At 44.2% G+C, this 5,196-nt stretch overlaps 1 long non-coding RNA gene across 2 annotated transcripts; it reads left to right on the forward strand.

The window, feature by feature from the left end:
* Positions 1-1,509: 1,509 nt before the first annotated feature.
* LOC119365779 lies at positions 1,510-4,983 on the forward strand. 2 transcript variants are annotated; one of them, XR_005175755.1, is made up of 3 exons: positions 1,510-2,017; positions 3,861-4,031; positions 4,691-4,983. It is a non-coding gene; the product is annotated as an uncharacterized LOC119365779 (long non-coding RNA). The 2 variants fall into 2 exon arrangements; XR_005175754.1 differs by having other exon boundaries at positions 1,510-2,013.
* Positions 4,984-5,196: the final 213 nt, after the last annotated feature.

Genomic DNA, 5,196 nt, shown 5'->3' on the forward strand with positions numbered 1-5,196 from the left:
CGATTACACAAACTCGGTGGGACCGATTTTGGTAATAGACACATAGAGGGTTAGTCAGGAAAATTCGGTGGGACCGATTCACTCATCTTGGTTAGACCGAAACGTTACAAAAGGGAAACAATGAGTTTGCATTACAATCTCGGTGGGACCGATCGCTCATCTCGGTTTGACCGATACGTTACGAAGGGAAATAGAGAGATTGCAATCCCATCTCGATGAGACCGAGATCCCTATCGGTGAGACCGAAAAGACTAGGGTTTGTGGCTATGCCTATGACATTTGAACTAGGTGGCGCCGGATAGATGGTTTCAGTGGGGCTGAGTTTGACTTTTGGTTTAGGTCATATGTGGATGTGAGAAAGTAGTTGAGGGCTTCGGAGCATATCATTAAGCATTTTGAGCAAGAAACTCATTAAGCAACACCTCATCCCTCCTTGATAGTATTGGCTTTTCCTATAGGCTCAATGTGATCTTGGATCACTAAAATAGAAAATGTACAGTCTTGTGCTTTGAGCTTGAGCCAATCCTTTTGTCCTTCGCATTTTAAGGGATCCACTTTTCTCATCCATGCCATGCCAACCATTGAGCTTTCCTGAAATATTTATCTTGAAATATCATTACCTCAATGAGCTATATGTTGTTAGGAATTACCAAAACCACCCAGGGATAGTTGCACTTTCAATCTCCCCCTTTTTGGTAATTGATGAAAACATATAGATAAAAGCTTCAACAAATGATAATAGGATTGAAAAACATCGTCGCTTTGAGAAGTATATGATAAGTAAGAGCTCCCCTAAATTTGTGCATTATTTAAAATTTGCTTTGGACTGCAAATGCACAATGAGTTAGGATCATGGGTCACTCTTCCATGTCACATACAACTTGGTGGAGCACTCAAGATGGTAATAATTAAACACATTCATTCATCACCAAGCAAAGTGAATGATCACATAAGGATATAAAGGATAATGTCACCCAACAAGCATTAAGGTAGCATATGATCAAACACATGATCATCCAAGTATCTCACAAAAGGCATAATGTATCAAGCAAACACACACATAAAGAAGTTCAACAACCAAAAGCAAGAGAGATCGAAAGCAACACTCCCTCTCGAACCCTATGATCTATACATTTTTCTCCCCCTTTGGCAACAAGTTATCAAAAAGTTTAAAAATGCATAGTGTTAAACGACTCTCAGGCTTGGTCTTCCACTACTAGGAAAAACCTTATACACAGAAGTTTATCAGTAGCGCGGTCTAAAAAGAGGCGCTATTGCTTAGTAGTAGCGAGACCCACGCTACTACTAAGTTGATAGTAGTAGCGAGGGGTATAAAAACACGCTGCTACTAAGTGGTCTCCATCATTCCTCTCGGGACAGACCATAGTAGTAGCGAGGAATATAAAACCCGCGCTACTACTAAGTAAGTAGCTATAGCGCAGGTAAGTCCGCTATTCCTAAGCATGTCTGCGCCATCCACCCCGGCCCGATCCACTCCCACCCCAGCACTCTCTCTCTCTCATCCCTAAAAAAAACTCTCTCACAAACTCACCTGCTCCTCTCCCCGTGATCTCCTCGCCGCCGCCACCACCCACCCACGATCTCCCCCAAGCTCCCACCTTCCTCCGCTCTAATCCCCATGGAAGCCACCGCCGCCGCCTCCCTCACGCGGACCCTCGCCTCCTCGCCGCTCCCCCGCAGCTCCCGCCGTAGCCGCGTGCGCGTGGCCGTGGCGCCGGAGCGGCGGAGGAGGGGGTAGGGCAGTGCTCGCCGCGGCGGCCTCGACGGGCAACTACATGGTGCCACCTTCCTCCAAGACCGTCCGCCTCGTGCTGCAGCTGATGGCAGTGGCGCAGCGAGTCTCCCACCTCACCACCACCGCTGCTTGCCGCCCGTCCCTCCTTCTGTCTATGGCGACGGCGACCTCCGGCGTCAGCAGGCTCAGCGCAACGGAGGGCAACAACGACGGCGACGTCGGCCTCCAAAACCCCATCCCGGCCTCTGTTGGAATATGTAGGTACCCACTCCTTCCCCTTCCCCTTCACTTGCTGCCCGCTCTCTTCAAATCTATTTCTGCATCCTCTCTTAGAACTTGTTTGCTCTCTGTTTTTTGGAGATGTGCTAGTCTGTATGAATGTATAATTGGTACGTAGCTCAAAACGAAACTTGCAAATGGTTCAATACATTTACAGGCAGCACCGGGATGGCATGGTTGAACGCAAAAAGCAAATGCCATGACTGACGAAACTGAAAAATTGAACACTTCCTTCCTCGTCCTAGGTGAAAACCATGTGACTGCTTGCACGATGCATCACACGTAGTATCTGAAACAAGATTATCCTTCTGCCTTCCTGCCTACAACTGGATGTTTTGTAATGGCACTGCACGCCGTCGCAGACGGCTGTCGCCGGTGGCGAGGTTAAATATTCTTATTGTGAACATCCGGCTAAAATGTGTCTCGGTACATTTTAGAGTGGAAGAGAAGAGAATTGGGGCGTTAGATTCAATTGCCAATATGCTGAATCCAAGTGGATGGAACGTTGATGTTACTCAACAAATGATGCAATGGATTCACTGCACAACTTGTGAATAAGTGCCACCAACTGGGTGCTGATGCTGATGGCAAGGCATTGGTAACACGCTTGTAAATGTCAAGGCTGTGAACCCCGTGTCATGACTGACGAAAATGAAAAACGAATCACTTTTGGGTCACTACTCACGTGATGCACCAGACGTGCCTGCAAGTCGGTGATTTGTAATGCCAGTGCACGCAGTCTCAAATGGCTGCAAGTGGGCGTTTTTAAAGCCTGCATTGTTAAAGCCCGCATCACTAATTGATTTTAATTTCGACCACAGGCTGTAGACTGACGGCTGGTCTGAAGTCTGAATTAAATCCCCATGGAACTTGGCAGCTGGGAGACGAGTAGGATCCTCTCCTTTAGCACACTTGGGGCCTAGTGGTTAACTGCTTGCTCCATCCACCGATGCTATGCTCGATGCAGCACCGTCATCATAAGCGATCCATCCATTACCAGCAGACCATGGGCAATTTAAATTGATCTTTACCGTCTTTTCACCAATTAATCAATATTGCCCTGCACTACTTCACTCTGTTAACTTGTTCTGACCGAGCAGCCTCAACATCTTTATCCGTCTGCCAGCGCAACTTCACATTGAGATTCCGTGTAGCCATCGCATAGGTTCAGATAAATCTGTGGACAACACAACAGTGCTTTGCTAGTACCTTAGGCCGTCTACTTATCGAGAGGTTCATGTGACAACCGAAATGGCTCCCTATGTATGATCGTAACATCACGAGCTTAGCTTAGCTTAGATAAATCTGCGTCTCTTTCAGAATGCATAGTTTACCTGCGGACATCCGGGCTTATCATTTGCTGCCTAATTGGCTAGCTACCTTCACCCTGCTGGCATTTTTGGTTTGATACCAAGGGCTGAGTTACGTTTGAATGCTGGATTTTCTATGGTATGGTAGATCAAGTGTTGTGTCGCTCGTTCAGAGCATTTGAATGCCGGATTTTCTAAGTTAAGTGTTGTTAGCCGTGCTATGCTTCCGAGCTGGCCATACAGACACCAATGGCGCATTCTAGCTTCACCATTGGCCTTTTTGGGCGTTCTGCCGTTGGTTCTCATTTAACCTCATGTATTGGTATATACCTGCAGAACTGTTTCTATATCAAGGGCCATGTTATTGTTTGAATTTCAGTTTTTATCTGGTAGTAGTATAGAAAGTGTTGTGTTGGTTCTTATGCTAGCCCTGTTATGCTTCCCAGCTGCTGTATAGGTCAAGTATCGCTCTCTAGTTGCTGATTTTTTGCTTGGTTCTTCCAATCTACATGCAGGTTCAGTGAGTTTGGAACCGATGGAGGACAACCATTCACCTAGTTCCTATTTTTTATGGCTTTTGTTCTGTTTGTTTACATATCAAGTCTGTCATTGCCTTTACCATGTTTCTTAAAGCCTTTGGTGGTCTCCTTTTCATCATCAGCAGCTCGTTCGAAGCGGTCGTACTGGTGCGTACTCTTCTTGTGCATGCACTATATCTAGAATTATGTTATGTTGAAGGGGCATCTAGATGCATACTGTTGTTGCTGCCATTAAATGCGTGCCTTCTCAAACTATTTAAAAGGAAGTGTTGTTGCCGTGCCATTTAGGTAGTTTCAAAAGATATGATGTGCTTGGTTGTTAATATTTTAGTGTGTGCTTCTCACCTGCTGTAAAAGGCCAATTCAAGCATTGTAGCTGCTTCAGTATTTGATCTTCATATATTTTGCTTTTGCAATATCCTGTTCTAACATCTAAAAATGGAATACTTTAACAATATAATCTTCTTGACTTTCTGCAACTGATTTTTGCTGTAGTCCAAAATTATATGTTTGTGTTTATTGCCTTTTTTAGTGTGTAGATATTTGAAAGGGGAACAGGGCAACGTGTTGCACTCTTGCTTTTGTTAGAGCACTATATTTTATTATTAACCATGTTATGGTCCAAACTCCTTTTTATTTCGCTCAGATGATATTGCTCATCTTTTGTTTTCTGTCCGATGCCTCCTGTATTTAGAGTAGAAATATTTTTAATTTAGTGTTTCTTGAACATGGCCAGGGCAATGGATAAAATCTACTCTGGATAGTTGACAGAGGGAGTACATGCTAAGTTGATTTTTTTCCTGCAGATTTGCTTATCGTGAAGATGCTTGCAAGGATGCAGAGGGAGCGGATAATTTGGAGAGATAGGATGCCACTATTTGGTGTTTTTATGCATTTTGGTTTGCTTGTAACTGTGTTTGCACTAGCTGGGAGTAAGTGACTTGACAAGAAGTGTAGGTGTTTTAATTGAAGGCATGACAAGCCATGACAATATGTATGCTCTTATAGGATATGCTCTAATGCCGCTGGTTTATTATAAATCTTGGATTAGTAATGATGTGTAATGCTGCTGGTTTATTGCAATTATGTGTTTGTTTTAGTTGGAATTGTATGCATAGAATGGAATTGGTGGATTTTATTTTTTAATTCCTAATTAGTTAGTAGTAGCGTGGGAAAACACCAGATGCGCTACTACTACTTCGTTAGTAGTAGCGTGGGTTTGCATCCAGGCTACTACTAACTTTTTAGTAGTAGCGTGGGAAAAAACCTGAGGCGCTACTACTATTTCATTACTAGTAGCGTGGGTTGCAAC

Source organism: Triticum dicoccoides, chromosome 2B (genome assembly GCF_002162155.2).
Source record: "Triticum dicoccoides isolate Atlit2015 ecotype Zavitan chromosome 2B, WEW_v2.0, whole genome shotgun sequence".
NCBI classification, from domain to species: domain Eukaryota; kingdom Viridiplantae; phylum Streptophyta; class Magnoliopsida; order Poales; family Poaceae; genus Triticum; species Triticum dicoccoides.